General features: G+C 43.7%; 1 long non-coding RNA gene across 24 annotated transcripts in view; it reads right to left on the reverse strand.

The window, feature by feature from the left end:
- Positions 1-16,139, reverse strand: part of LOC103787793 (uncharacterized) — a 118,815-nt gene that overhangs the window by 51,871 nt on the left and 50,805 nt on the right. The window lies entirely within an intron of this gene.

Consider the following 16,139-nt stretch of genomic DNA (forward strand, 5'->3'; position numbering starts at 1 on the left):
TCCAGCTGGGGTGGACCCCAGAGGCTAAGACATACTTTCTAAGGTTACCCCAGGCCTTCAAAACACTTGGCTGGATTATTGAAAACTAAGCAATATCCACTGATTCAGAATGTGTATAAATTACAGCCCAATGTGTTAAGACAAGCTTCCCCACCAAAAGCTCCCCTTTAAGTCTCAGCAATGGAACAGATTGTTAAGGAAGCCGACAACTCCATTCCGCCTCCTCTCTACTCATTTTAAGTATTCTGCACTGCACTCCTTCAAAACTCAGACTTAAATCAACTTGAAAGATTCCTCCCCAAGAACCAGCACATTTTGTCAAAAACCAGATAGATTTAAAAGAAACACACCCACCCACTACCCCTCGAGTAGTACCAGAGCACAGCTGTCTGAGCCTTGAAGTGAGAGACGGGCAGATGGGGGCCAGGGGTGTGTGATAGGCCAGTCACTTCCTTTTCTTCCCACGCCAATAATAAATAATTAATTTCATAAAGTCGATAGAAAGAGGCAAGAGTGGAAAGTACACATGGCACATTTTTAAGATGGATGTTTCCTGGGCTTCTTAAGTACAGTGTCTTGATTCTTCTCAGTTGTTTTAAAAGTAGGAGAGAACACCTGTTTCATGTTACCCGCCCACAACTAGGCTGTGTGATTTAAATGGAGCACACACTATGAAGAACAAAAAATATTTGCGGGAAAGAATGGCTTGACAAGCTAACAAAATTTTTTATGTTCTTTCCAATTCAGAGAGAGAGAGACAAAGGAGCCGAATTGCCAGATGATAGAAACACTTTGTTTCTAGTTGAACCCTCAAAAGGCTTCTGAATGCGGTTTCTGACATTGGGACGGAGGGTATTTTTATGATGGATTTTTTAACCTTTTCCTCAAAAGCTGAGATTTTTCTATCACAACCCACTACTTCCCAGTGGTGATGACAAGTAGAAGTAGCATTTCTCAGCCCCACTAGCTGATGTTTCCACTGAAGCGAAAGGGGTTAAGGATTTGTTACTTGATCTAATGGCAATGACTTTCCAATAGACATGCACGGAATCATTGATCAATGTACCCTCTCCTTGTTTGCATTGGAACACTGTTCAATTTACACCAATTAAAGAATGCTTGGTTTGGGTATTGAAGAATAATTAAGGGATGCAAATCCCCAAGCGCTTCTAAAAATGACATCTGACTAGAATGGTGATTATGGCATGACGGCAGCATTAGTATTTAAATACTTTGACTGATAAACAAAATCATTAGAACGTCTCTCCAGGAAGAGTGACATTAGGTCAATGCATGTACCTGCCTGGTCACTCTAAACAAATTTGACAAGTCTAATTTTAAGTAATTGCTCAGAGTTTAGTGGCAGCCTCTGTCCCCACAAGGGCAGCTGTCCAGACCACATCATGTAATTGAGATGTGTCTTTAAACTATATATGTCAACCCAACATGCAAATGTGCTCTCAAAAAAAAATGTTAAGGGTTAATGACACGCCAGTGAATTATATTCCGGACAAATTTCAATATGAAATCTTTACCATAGCTATTTGTTAACTTATCAACAAATTCTACCTCTTCCTCCTATAGGAAAAATTGGGTTTTCTATCTAGAACGGGCCCATCCAGAAACCGTTTCAACGTGTGGTTCCTGGACCAGCAGCCTGAGCAGTACCTGGGCACTGGGTAGAAAGGCAAAGTCCCTGGCCCCACCCCAGGCCTCCTGAATCAGCAACTCTGCGGGTGAAATCCCACAGGGATGCTTTCCCAAGTGCCCTCAGTGACTCTGAGGCCCACAGATTCACTATCTGGGTGATTAAATGGAGGCCCAGCGGTTTAGGTAATTTACCTGAACCACACAGCTCACTTGAGAGTGGAGGCTGGGGCTGATAATATCGTGTTCAAAACGTTCAATTCCTGAACCTTGGTCCAACTTTTATCTGAAATGTTCATCTTAGATTTGTTTTGTAATAAGAATCCAGCTAATTAAGTAATACTGACTTTTTATTATTCAGCTATAAGTCTTTAAAGTATTTCACTCGTCTGTTTCTTATTCACCTCCCTGGGAATCCCTCAGAAGGTACGCAGCGTCTGTACTGGTGGAGGGCTGCTTGTTGTCTTTCTCCTGGTTATCAGAAGCTGAGCCTGAGTGCAGGTATAGTCACTGCATTAGTTGTAAGAGGAAATATCTCCAGAGCCAGTGGAATGATGAGCAGTGTGAGAGCCTCGAGAGGTCCCCTTTTCAGTCCTTGGAGATCATCTATGTATATGTAGAGCGTGATCCTCCCTTGCTCCAAGCCCCTGCACTGATAGGCAGAGCCCCTGCTGCCCCTTACTGGACATGGAGTGAGAGTGACAGACTTTGGTATATGAAGCCACTGATACTTGGAGAACGTTTGTTACTACTTTACAACCTGGAATATCACAGGATCCTCTGGGACCTCTGGACCATCCCTTTGCATCATTAAAAGCAGACAATCGCTAGGATAGAGGGTAGGTGGAAAAAAAAAAAAAACTTCCCTATGTAGAATATAAATTGAGAGAATTATATTTCCAAGAGGACAGAAGAAAGTGAACTAAATTTGAGTTACTTACCAAAAGATTTCTAATTTAATTTTCTTTTTTTCATCATCACTGTATCTTTGGCCCCTTACCCCAGTCTGACAATCCTTGAGCCACATAGAGCCACTTGTATTTACCTAACTACAAGTGAGTGAATCAAATCAAAACTGAAAAATAAGTGTGGTCTCATTTGCAGGCTGCACAACTTTGCCATTTCCAGTGTCCTGCCAAGCAGCCCAGCCATAAAACTAAAGCGTTCGAAAAAGACTTCTTTCCCACTTGCCCAGGCTCCCAACAGATGGAGAAAGCCTATCTGAGATGGCTGTCCCCCTCCCTCTCCCTACTATCCTTTTCTTCTTAAACACCCTCACTACCAAGGTGAGCCTGTGCGCCCAGCAACCACTCCCCCTCCACCTGCCTTCCTCTTCTGTCTCTCTCCCTCCGTCCCTCTCTTGGTAGTGATGCTGAGTCTTTCAGCCATTTCATCCCTGGGCTCTCTGTGCAGGGTGAGGAGTAAAATGTGCCTCTGAATGGGGAGGAGTAGACAGGGTGGATTAATGGCAGCAGCAGAAGAGTGATACAGCCGAGCAGAACAAAACGAGGGCGACCCGGACAAAACAAAGCGCCACAATAGATCATTTCTGAAAAGTCATCCGGGCAGCTTTGAAACCCAGGGTTGTGTGTTCCAGCGCAGTGTCACATCCATGGGCTTTCAAGAGACATGAATGGAAACGGAACAGTAACTCTTTTTCATGCCTCTTTTCAGGGGTCTTGTCAGCAGAGAAGGATTTACTATTCAATTCCCATACTTTTATGTGGGAAATTAGGAATTTGCCCCTTAAAAAGAAATTGGCTTTTAAACTCTCATAAATTGTGGCGATTTTATAGATTTACCAAAACTTCTTCCTCCTTTTCCTCTTTCCACTTATATTTCATTTTTTAAAATACTCGTAAACACCAATATGCACACATACACATACACAATTCCTATCTTCTCCACTTTTCTCAGGAATCTTCTATTCAGACAATCTTTAGCCAAAGGGCTATTTCATCTTTCTACTTGACAAAGTACTTGGTTTCTGTCCATAATTTTGTTTTACCACATTTCATCAGACATCCAACCTCGTTTCAGAATGAAGAGACATACACTAGAAATTATTTATCAGTGTGTATCAGAAAGATTGGCATGGGTTGGGCTAAGCTGGTGAAAAGGTCAGAAGCAAAATAAAATAGGACCTTCATTCATTCACTGGTCAGCAGGAATTCACTGGGTAGCCACTGGTAAGACTTCCTCCGAATAGCCCTAACTACATCCTAGTTTGGAATTGCCTAAAAAAAAAAAAAAAATTAAGTTTAACTAGAAGAGAGCTCCATAAAACGTCCCAAACTGGAGTGGACTGGCCCGTAGTTTCCTCGTGGACAGCACATATCTGGCCCCTTCCTTCTCAGAAGCGTGCAGTGTTTTGCCATGTTAATCTCATTAACCTTCCCTATCAGTTTCAACGGCACAGAAATGAAGACTTGAGAACGTGGAGCTCCTGGCCGGAGAAGTCAAGCTTTGGCTAGGAGCCAGTACATTTGATCTGGCTCCCCAGGCCTCTTCCAGCGGCTTTTTTTGGAGCAGAGGAAGAAAGCACAAATAAGGGAACCTTGCCATAGGAAACCCAGCCATGTGTGATTCCTCGCTGCCCTCTTCCCTCCTCCTGCCCCCAGGAGAGTCCCCATTCTCAGTGAAAGGGAGCAGAGCACAGCTGAGCTGAAGGCAGGGCCATTCTCCTGGGGCGGTCAAGCATGCCGGGATTCCCGGCCCATTCCCTCCGAGAAGCCTTTGGGGCAGGCAAGAGATAGAAAGGAGGGACAGGGCGAGGTGGGGGGAAGGGAAGAGAAAAGAAGGTTTTTCTCCTCAGCAGGTCTGTAAGGCGAGACTGGGGCACACTAACCATTTCCTGATGTGCAAACGCAGAAACTTGGACTTCTTTTCTTGTCAGATTTCTTAGATATGCAAAAACCTAACCCAACAAAAGCAAGTCTCGAAATAGATTTAACTTGGAACGGTTCAGACCCGGGTGTCACTTCTCTGACCAAAAAAAAAAAAAAAAGATTAAAAAAATCCATTTCCTATTTCTAAGGGCAGTAAAGAAACAAAACTCCAATACTAACTGCATCAAGCTCCGCATATCTGGGAACTGTGTGATTTCCTTCCCTGTCAATAGTCATGCCAAAAAGAGTCAGGATTTTGCTCTTTAAGAAGCAAATCCCCATTAGGAATTAATAAATGAAGGAACGGTGGTTCTTACACACGGACCTCACTTGCTTGAAAAACAGAGGCAGCTTTAATGGGAAGGTTTACGTTATAATTAAAATATTTAACTATATTTCATTTAAATGTATATTTAAATTATAATTAAGTATATATTCAAATTACATTTAAATATTTAATTTGAAATTAAAATATTTCCAATTCCTTCTTTGCTATCTCTAAACGAAAAGCAGAAATTCCAAAGACCAGGCCGCTCACAAGCTTTCTAAAGCCCCATGGCAACAACTCTTACAAGCCCCAGAAAAAGCAGTGCCCAGTGCCTCTGGGGAGACGTCCTTTTCAACAGCCTCTCTCACAACCAAAAACTACAAACGCTGACAAGATGACAGCACCACTAACCTCTAAACCAGCGATTCCCAGCCTGTTTGGAATTAGGGCAGCATCTTGATTCCGAAACTCTCTTCCAACTTAACTCTTTAAAAAAAAACTGGCTTACACTGTTTTTAAAAAACTTAAATTGCTTTCAGATATTATTATGTAATTAGAAAAACTTTTTCCGTGATTTTTCTTAAAACCTGTTCCAACCTCCACTGCCAGGACCACTGTGGCCTGTGACAACTATAGAAACTCTACCTTTTCTCTGTCCTTTCTTCATCAAGCAGTGAAAGTTATCCTAAAATAAGTAAGTGAATTATCCCACCTCCCACCGCCATTGCTGGCTTAAAGCTCTTCCGCCAGGGAGTTTCCTGATGTTCTGAAGGTAGAACTCAAACCTGGCTCCCATCTCCATGGCCAGTCTTCTGTGGGGCTTCTCGCCTCTTCATTCTTCTGCTCAGTTCCTTGTGCTCAACTTCTTCCTTGCCCCAGGGCCTTTGCACGTGCTCCCCTCTTCTTGGACTGGTGTACTCCCACTCCTGGCATCCCTGGTTTCTTTCTTCCATTAGGGCTCAACTAAAATACCACCTCTTCACAGGGTCTTGACCTGATGTGCTATCTAAAGTAGCCTTCTCCCCCATTCATATCTATCCCAGACCCAAGATTTTGTCCTTTGCAACACATATTCCAGTCCATAAGTGTTTTAACTTTACGTCTGTCTACTTATTGTTACCCGCCTCTTCTTACTAGAAGGTAGGCTTCACGAGAGAGAAACCATGGCTTTTCTGTTTACCATCACCAGCAACTAGCATACTGCCTGGTACAGAGTCAATGCACCATAAATATTTGTGGAAGGAAAGTGGGAAAGAAGACAAAATATTGACTTGAAGTCAATGTTCTACTTCCTAGGCAGGAACTATTCTGCATTATTCAAACCTAAGCTCTTATATTAAAAAGATCCCCAAAATAGAGTAGCTCATAAGGTCAAATTGATTTTTCTTTTTCTTTTTCTTTTTCTTTTTTTCTGAGACAGAGTCTTGCTCCGTTACCCCGAATGAAGTACAATATAGCACAATCTCGGCTCACTGCAACCTCCACCTCCCAGCTTCAAGCCATTCTCCTGCCTTGACCTCCTGAGTAGCTGAGATTACAGGAGCCCACCACCACACCCGGCTAATTTTTGTATTTTTAGTAGAGATGAGATTTCACCATGTTAGCCAGGGTGGTCTTGATCTCCTGACCTCAAGTGACCCACCCACCTCAGCCTCCCAAAGTGCTGTGATTACAGGCATGAGCCACCGCGTTCTGCCTGAATTGATTTTTTTTTTTTCACATGTATTGTGGAGTTGTTTGGTTCAGGCTGGCAGGATATTCTGTCACACATAATAATTAAAAGGTCTAGATTCTTTCTCTGTTGCTCCTCTGTCCTGCAGGGCAGTACTCATCTGCTTGGTGGATTGGGATTACCAGCACATCAGGTGCCCACCTATTGGAGGGGAGGAAGAGAGCACATCCAAGAAGAGTGATTTCCATTTAAGATGGGAAACAAGAGTTGCACATAGCGCCTGTGCTCCCATTTCAAAAGCAGTAATTTAGTCTCATAGCCTGCAAGGGAGGTCAGGAAGTATATTCTCTAGCTGAATGGCTTCATACCCAGGAAGAAAGGAAAGATGGATTTGGAGGAAACTAGCCATCTGCCACATGTTCCTAGACTTCTCTCTGAGTACAAAACATTACGTGACCTGCCCTGAAGTAGAGGAGCCTATGCATAGACTCTCCTTAATTGAACAAGGAAGACGTCCTACTGGGGATCCCTCTACCACACTGCAGAGCTCATGGGAGCTAGAAAGACAGCACAACTTAAGGTGGCACATGGCTGCAGCCACCTTGAATACTGAGACTCCAACATACTTAGCCCTTCCCTTCCTTTCTTAGCTTGAAGCTTAGAAAATATCCAGATGCATTTTTGTCTTAGCGCCTAAATTCTCCCACTCAGTTCTTCATGCACAGTGTCAGAAGAACATGCAAAATGCAATTGTCCAGAGTGCCAGCCATTTTCATTTGTAAGGAAGGAAATAGATAGGCAGACCTCTTCCATACCCCCAAAACAATCCCAGCTCCGTGGCTTCTCTCCGGGTGACTTTTAGCAGATTACTGAACATCCTCAACTCAGTCTGCTCACTTCCAAAATGGGAGCCAAAATACCTTTGTTATATGATTATTAAAACACAAAGTCACAAATGCATGTAAAGTTCTCTGTTTTTAAAAACGAAATACAAAGCCAGGCTTGGGGACTCATGTCTCTAATCCCAGCATTTTGGGAGGCCAAGGTAAGAGAATTGCTTGAGGACAAGAGTTCAAGACCAGCCTCGGCAACATAATGAGACCCTCATCTGTACAAAAAATAAAAATAAAAATATTTTTGGATGAGGGGCTCAAAACTGTGATCCTAGCTACTTGGGCAGGAGGCTGAGGTGGGAAGATCGCTTGAGCCCAGGAGTTTGAGACTGCAGCAAGCTGTGATGGTTCTGCTGCACTCCAGTCTGGGTAACAGAGTGAGACCCTGTCTCTAAACAAATAAATAAGTAAATAGAAACACCTGACAGATACATATTTTCTTACAATTAGTGGCTTTTCTTTTGTCAATTTCCAGCTTGGTAAACCATCTCTCTTCCTCAAACTAATCAAAGTCCTCTGCACTATATTAAATTGTCCTGTTGCCTCAAGTCTTCTCTGAAGGAGTCCGGTAGTCCTTGTCTCTCTCATTTTCTCTCTCTCTCTCTCTCTCTCTCTCTCTCTCTCTCTGCCCCCCCACACCCAGTTCCTGTCCCATAAGTGTTCACAGTTTTTGCAGTCTTGGGCTATCCACTGATTATTTCATAAGTATTTACCTCGTTGCTAAGACTGAACACTCTGTGAAAGTAGAAGGAACCATGGTGGTGGGTTCTGGTAGCTCCTAGCATGGAACACAATGGGGGCTACATTGTATCCATACAACAGGGACTCTGTTGAGTTATTGAAATGGAGACATCAGCAAATTAAAGTTAGGTCTACAGGATACTAGAGAAACAAATTAATTCAGCAGATTACTTCCAAACGTTGGTTGATTCCAGATTTCTTTTTTTAAATAGATAAATCTGCTGCTTATCTGAACTGAATGACTAACTTACTATCCCTGTGTAGAAGAAACTGAAAATGTTGCCTAAAATTATGTTACACACGGGGACTTCTGGGAACTCATGATACTGCCTTCTTGGTGGTGTTTATTCTATGCCACAAACACCTGAATTACTGAAATTGAAATCCATCCAGGTTCTCTGTTTGGGGTTCCAGCACTTTGTGGACTGGCACATGTGTCTGACAAAAATCCGGGGAATGCTTGGCCTTTCATTCCTCTGAGAATGATGCCATTTTCCAAGAAAAGCTAAATAGCTCATTCATGTTTCACCCTCTGTTCTTCCAGGCTGGTTTCCTGAGGATATTTTTTAGCCAGACTGGTGTGTTTTCTTTCTTTTTTTTTTTAAAAAAGGCTGCTATACATTGAGAATTTTCAACTTAAATGGGACACCGAATGATTCTTAAGTGCATGATTAAATGACGACTACTATCTTTATTTCATCCATTACAGATGAAAACAATGTACACATTTGTGGTGTCCACCCAGTGGCATATGTTGACAAATTCCCCCAGAGTATAACTGAAATGCACGTGAAATCTCTCAGCGCTGCTTCTGAGGGGAGCTAACTAATAAGTACCATCAGGTAACGAAAACTGTTATTTTTTCTTTCTACATCACTTTTATCATCAAGAGAAGTAAGGAATTTCACATTTCAAGGGCTTTTTGCTCAGGAAATTCTAGTGTGGCCTTAACACAGATTGAAGTCTCTAGGGGGGAAGTAATGGAGTAACCTGAAAAACTTGAAGAGAGGAGCAAACTCCTTGACCGGATGGCATCCATCTGGGGCCTCCAGAAGGAAACTGATAAGTCTATATACCTCCCGCAAACACGGACCAAGCTCCAGACCATCTGAATCCTTGGAATGTATTTTCAAAAAGAGGAGATACCTGAACTGCAGAGCTCTGAGCCCAGGTTCACTCCCCAAAGCTAAGCAACAAGCTTAAATGCAGACAAAGGAAATACTGGGTTTGACTTATCTAGCCAATGCAAGCCAGTGTGAACTGGACAGGGAAAAAGCCCAGGAATTTTTAAAAGTTACTTAGAAAGCAAAAAGGCATGAGTCAACCGAGACAGGCTGGTGATGTGCAAATGTGTGTTTCCCAAAGCTAAAAGGAAAGGCCCCCAACTTCTTTGAAATGACGATACCAATGAAGGCTTCAGAGAAGAGGACACTTGAACTGGGTCTATACTCACAACCAAATAAGAACACAAGGTGGACTAGAAATGTGCAAGTGGCCCCATGAGCACAAGGCAAGGGCTGGGCTGGCAGGGGCAGGAGGCGGAGCTGGGTGGGAAGGGTCTCAGGAAACACGTTAAGGTGCTGGGACAGCACCTTGTGTAGACTGCTCGGAGTTTGTTGAACTGGGCTGTGGATAAATAGGTCTTTATCTCCCCTCACACTACATGAGGAGCTGAGGATTCACCAAACATCACAGAACATGGTTGCTGCCTTCAGGATTCTCTTGCTTTAGAATATACAATGATGGTGACTGAATTTGTGCGGCTTGTCAGCAAGTAATTGAACCACAGGACAGCAATGCAACCTGATGCTAGATGACACTTAGTCCAAATGTGGCAGGTAAGAACAAGTAATATTACTGCTGAACTAGGGGGCAGGGAAGAAATGACACTTTTCCATAGCATTTATCACCATCTAAGCTCTGTGGTTGTCAGCATTCCTGTGGGAAACAGATGGCTAATTCAAATGGTAAACTGGGGTGACACTAATGAAGAGGTGGAGTGAGGGTTAGGAACACCAAAACAGTGGTGAGCAGTTATCACTCATAAGCTTGAAGTGCCACTGGGAAGGGCCAATGCCCTCCATCATGGAGATTAAAAGGACCTGGCCATTCCCAGTGGTACTTCTCCACAGCTGGAGAGGGCTGACTTCTTCCACTGGGAAGGGCTGGTTCCCACCTTTGGGGAGGGCAAATTTCCACCATTAGGAAGTGCCAATTCCCACCATTAAGAAAAACTGCCTGTGATCATTCAGGAAGGTTAACTCCCTCAACTGTGGAAGACTCATTCTCTCCATTGGGGAGAGCTGATTTTTACCACTAGGGAGAGCTGATTCCCACTGTTAGGAGGAATGATTCCCACCACTGGAGAGAGCTGATTCCCACAATTAGGGAAAACTGAGTCTTACCATTATGGAGGCTGATTCCCACCTTTAGGGAGGTCTGACTCTCAACATTGGGGAGGACTGATATACAATGTTTGAAAAGAGCTAATTTCCAACATTAGGGAGGGCTGATTTCCACCCTTAGGGAGGACTAATTCCCAACATTGGGGAGGACTGATTCTCAGTACTGGAGTGGGCTGAGTCTCTCCCAAAAAGGCCATTGTGTTACCCTCAAGCCATCAGGAGGGACAGAGGCATCGGTATGCTGAGCTCACTGTTGTGCTCTTCAGTCTCAGGTTGCTGACTCAGTTGGATTCTGAAGGGCAAGGAAATGATTGATGCCCTCTTTAATGATCCATGCCCCACAGGGTTCTCTACAAAGCAGGGCAGAAAAGGGTATCAAGGAGGTTTGGGGAGGCAATGGAAAATGGCCCACCCACTTGCCATGTACTTTACTTTTAGATGTTCATTGACTACCCTCCCCTATTCGAAAGTAAGATTCTGGAGGACAGCGACTTAGCTACTTTCATCCCCTGCTGCGTTCCAAGTATCTGCAAGCTATGAGTATTTGCTAAAAGACTGAAGAGGAGCAAAGAAGAAAACTGTTTGCCCAATATTTAACAGGAATTAAGTAATAAGAGACAAGCAGTATTTTTTTTATAATGAAAATATTTCTTAATGGAATGTTTCCCTATGGTATACTGGGTCTTATTTTGGCCATTCTGCCCAAAGCAATATAGCCAAGATATATAAGAAGGAAAGTATAATGGGGTACCAAATTTGCTGAAAATATTATATTTATGCTTTGCTTGGAGTGAAGAAACATTTTGAGACTGAGGTATTTTAAATTGCCTTTTCAAAAAATACAAGAAATACATCTTTCTCCCAACTTTTCAAACCTGTGGTCTATGAATGAGGGATGGTTGCCAGGATTATTAAAGAAACTGCGTTCAACAGGAGAAAGATGACAGGCTGTGGGATTTTCTGCCAGGAGAGGTTTTAGAGACCAACATTGTCTGGATTTGATGACAGGTAATGACATTAACTAATTACAAAACTAATCACATTTGGAGCAGTGGAAGCTGAGATCATGATAAGCGTAATCAAATCCCTGACTTCAGGGCTTCGGGAATTGGAGGATAAGTTTTCTTCTCTTGTAAAGCTTGACCAGATGACTTTCAGGGCTGTTGGTCTGAATGTTTTGGAAGCTGCAGATACCAATGGAAGTTGGAATGAAGGTACTGAATTGCAGCACTCAGTGGCCTAAATGGCAGTCAGTGAGGGGACTGCACTCTAGGGACTAAGAGTGCGTCCCGACTGGCTGAAGATGAAATCTGCACACTCCACTGTCAGGAGTTCCTTCACGGTAAATTCCTGGCCCCATTTCTCTTCCCCTTAAAGACTGAAGACCTGTACCTCCACACCCATGTCACTGGTTGGGTTGCCTTGAACTAATTACAATCTGCAGGAGTGTCCGTTTCTTCCTCTATAATTAGAGAGCAGAATGTCTTTCCCATTTGCCTGAACACATGGACATAAGAATCTGGTGGAATATAGTTTACTTTCCATGCTATAAACTTCTCTAAATAGAAAACATATTGTGAATATTAAGCCAAAGAAAGGCCTGTGCCTACATTATGAGTCCCTCAATCACCAAAAAGGTAGGAAACTATTTATATCAAGAAGCTGGCTATCTTCTAATGGTCGGTTCCTCTGCCATGTTGTCCCCTCTTCCCTCCTGCTTTCTCTGGCCTCCTGGAAGGAAAGGGATGAGGTCCGGCTCCTTCAAAGTCTTTCAGCTGTTTAAGGAGACAATAGGGCATGGAGCTGTGCTGTGAAAATGCCCTAGTCATTCTTCCCGTCTGCTCACATTCCTTCATCCCTGATGCAAAACTTGAAAGGAAATGAAATCCTAAATGTAAACACTATCTTTCAGTCACTTGGAAAATTATCTACGTCTCCTTTCTCTCTCTTACCAATTCACTCACCCTCAATTAAAGCCATCCTTTGAGTTCAACCTCCCTTTTCAGAAATCAAGCAATCACTTAGGAAAGAGAAAAACATTAAGAGATCCAGATTTCAATTAACTTTGCCATTGATTTTTGTGTAATTCTGGGGGAGGCATTATTCTTTTGGAAAAGTGGGGGCAAGGAACTCAAAGATTAATGAAGGTTCTAAGGACAGCAGTAGGCAAGGACTGAGACATCTGCAATCCTGTCCCCCAGGCCCTGCTGAAAAGAAGCAGCAAAGCTAGGAGGAAAATGGCCAGGAAGTGAGGCTGTGAATTGCCCAAGACAATAGAGAGTCTGTCATTCCAGTGGAAAGGCTTCGGTGGATACAATGTTTTTTTTATTGTGTTTGTTTGTTTGTTTTTGAGACTGAGTTTTGCTCTTTTTGCCCAGGCCGGACTGCAATGGCGCCATCTCGGCTCACTTCCGCCTTCCAAGTACAAGTGATTCTCTTGTCTCAGCTTCCCAACTAGCTCAGATCACAGGCATGCGCTACCACGGTAGCCCAGCTGATTTTTTTGTGTTTAATAGAGACAGGGTCCACCGTGTAAGTCAGGCTGGTTGAGAACTCCTGACCTCAGGTGATCCACTCACCTTGGCCTCCCAAAGAGTTGGGATTATAGGTGTGCACCATCATGCCTGGCCAGATACGGTGTTTTCGTGTACTTTTTCATTTTAATGTAATTTGCATATTTGATGTTTTACAAAATTGTGTCTGCTTTGTTTTAACTGATCAATTATATATATATATAAACCCTTGCCTTTTTAAAAGCTGCAATTATTTCATAATTTTGGATATATATTGATCATAACTAGGAACCAGTGGGTTAGCACACAAGAGCATGCATGCACACACACATACACACCACATAAATATAATAGTGGAAGCCACTGATACAGATATAATTTTTAATGTGTTATGTCATTGGATGTCTATCACAGGAAAAAGTCTCTGCAAAAATAGATTTAAAACAACAGGCAGTTTAATCAGATAAGTACACAGCATTCATCTCTGTCTGCTACCAATATGATTGCAGCATAATGAATGAAGGGTGGGAGCTCATCGGAATATGTCTCTTCTGAGCAATAGAGTGAAACCAGCTGTCATCGAGAATCCTTTCCTGGGGTGGGAGCTGGAGCGGGATCTGCTGTGATCATCATCATCATCAGCAGCTAAACTATTAGACTCGAACAAAGGAAATAAATGATGCAATTTGGGATTTTATGTTAAAAGGCTTGTTCCAACTTTATGCAGCTCCCTAATGGGGAATTTAGCCTTGCAACACAACTCGCCAATTTTTGGAAGCCCCTGCTAGGGTGGAGCAAGGGTTCCCTTCTGTGGGGAGTCAGTGAGGAGGAAGTATACTTCCATTTATACTTTCAAGGAAGTATAAAGGGAGTGAATTGGAGCAAACGTCCTCCTCTCAAACCAAATGCGAAGAGTTAGGCTATTCAATTACAAGGCCATCTAGGTAAAACCATAAATGCACTTGTTGCTTGCTGCTCGTGTGCAAAAAAAAAAAAAAAAAAGTGTTAGATGTGTGCCTCGCTCTGTAGCTCAGTCAGAATGAGGCTGATGGCCACTGTCTCCAGGGAACAATAAGGTTGGTGAGGGAACCTTAGGGCACCGGCACACCCAGTGGCCCATGTGTCACTGACCGCCCATGCATTAGTTGACTGCTTGCTATGAGCCAGCCCTGTCCAGGGCTTTACCCCTCACATGACCTTGTGAGGCAAGTCCTATTACTCCCTCCTATTACTCTCTCCATTTTCCAGACAACACAGAGGGACATAAAATGACTCAAAATCACAGTTACTAGGTTTTAAAGATGCATTCAAAGCCAGTCAGTGCTGAGAGTACCAGGTAACCACCGTGTAGCTGCTCAAAGGAATTGAATTTAATCGAATGAAAAATCAGAGAAATGATGGGCTGAAAGAAGGCAGGAAATGATTTGGCTTAATCATAATCATCTCCAAAATAAAAACTGATTAGCCCAGTTCCCCCTCCATCTCAGCAGTGTTTAGCAACGTTTCCATGAGTGCCACAGACAGACAAGTGTCCCTGCCCCACCACCTTCCAGAATCCCTTTCCACCACCATGCCTCCAGAATCCACCTGCAGAGTAAAACCAATCCCAGGGCAGACATATGCCTTACAGATTGCTAGAGAGAATGGGGGCCATGAATGGAGGTCAGCCGATACCCTGGAACTGTGAACCCAGCAGCTGTGCCCCATCACCCAGCCCCGATGGCCTCAGCTCTGCACTAAGACCCTGTGCAAGTGTGAAAGGCAAGCAGACCCTCCACACCCCAGCATTTTAAAGACCATCCACGTATTTCACTCTTTCACAGAGTACTTCTATGCGCTCTCCCCATCTTAGCAGTGGCTGGTGTGAATCCTGGGCCACAACTTTGGTATTTAAAAAGTATAACTTTTTATCATTTAATTTTTATTTTGAAATCTCATTCTTTAAAAATGGCAGAAACTCAATCCTGGGGGCTTAACTTCCCCTAAGTCATAGCTAAATCTGGGGATTCTTTAGTTCTAAGACTTGGTGGGGGAGTGGCATCAGTCTGCCATGTCATGTGTCTATTCAGGCAACCTCTGAGATGTCACATAACTACTCCACTTGGTTATCAGACATTGGTTCACCCAAACTGCCTTGGACACCCTCTTGTTCCACCCATGTGGCCCTTACCCTGGTGTCTGGAGAGCAAAGACAAGGCTCTTTCTCTCATGGGACCCCACCATCGTGATCATCACTTCCCCATAGACTTGCCTACTGCCCTGGATATATGGTCTCAAGTACTCAGCTGGGCTCTGAGGCCTTTGTTCCCCTAATAATGGGGGCTGTTACAAAACAAAACAATGTATTGGGTAAGGCTTGCCTATGGACAAATATATCAGAAACCCCAACAACAATAGCTTGACCAACAGTATTTATTATAGGACATAAAAATATCTGGTACAGTGCTCAAAGACACAAGCAAGGAGCCAGGCTCTTTCCGTCTTTCAATCAGGTCAGTTGCACCCTGACCGTTGCCTGCTTCAGGAGCGAGGAGGAGCAAGAACTGGAAGAGCAGCCATGATGGACTGTGGCCTGCAGCTCATGGGGCGTGCTACTGTAGGCATCTGAGCACCCCAATATGTAGGGCAGTTGGGAAGAGGAGCTTTTGACTTTCCAGCCTCCACAGCAGGAGGCTGGTTAGAGCGGGGATAACTAAACGCCAGTTAGAATGGGGATTGCAGAGGGGATGGAGGGAGTCACCCTAAAGAATCTGTCACACACATGAGAAGACTCATTTTCCAGAGTCGTTTCCCTCTCTGAAGCCCCAAGCAGACAGTGGCTAGCTGCTTGAATGAGGTAGAGGTGAAAATAAAAACTGAGTGGTAAAAAGGTGGATAATGCTCACACAAAATTATCCCACCTCATGGGTTTAAGAACATCTCGGTCTGCGTAGACAGCCCAGAGAGCGCTCACAAGCTGTGTGTGGGTCCACCACAGAACCCAGACTGGGAGTGAGACACGAAGACCTCTGATTCCAACGCTGCCACTCACCCATGGGCAGCATGAGCCACACCAAGGGCCTCTATTTTTCTATATCGACCTGGGCCTGGCCTAAGAGACCCACAGGCACTT

This window comes from Callithrix jacchus, chromosome 14, assembly GCF_049354715.1.
Source record: "Callithrix jacchus isolate 240 chromosome 14, calJac240_pri, whole genome shotgun sequence".
Classification (NCBI taxonomy): Eukaryota; Metazoa; Chordata; class Mammalia; order Primates; family Cebidae; genus Callithrix; species Callithrix jacchus.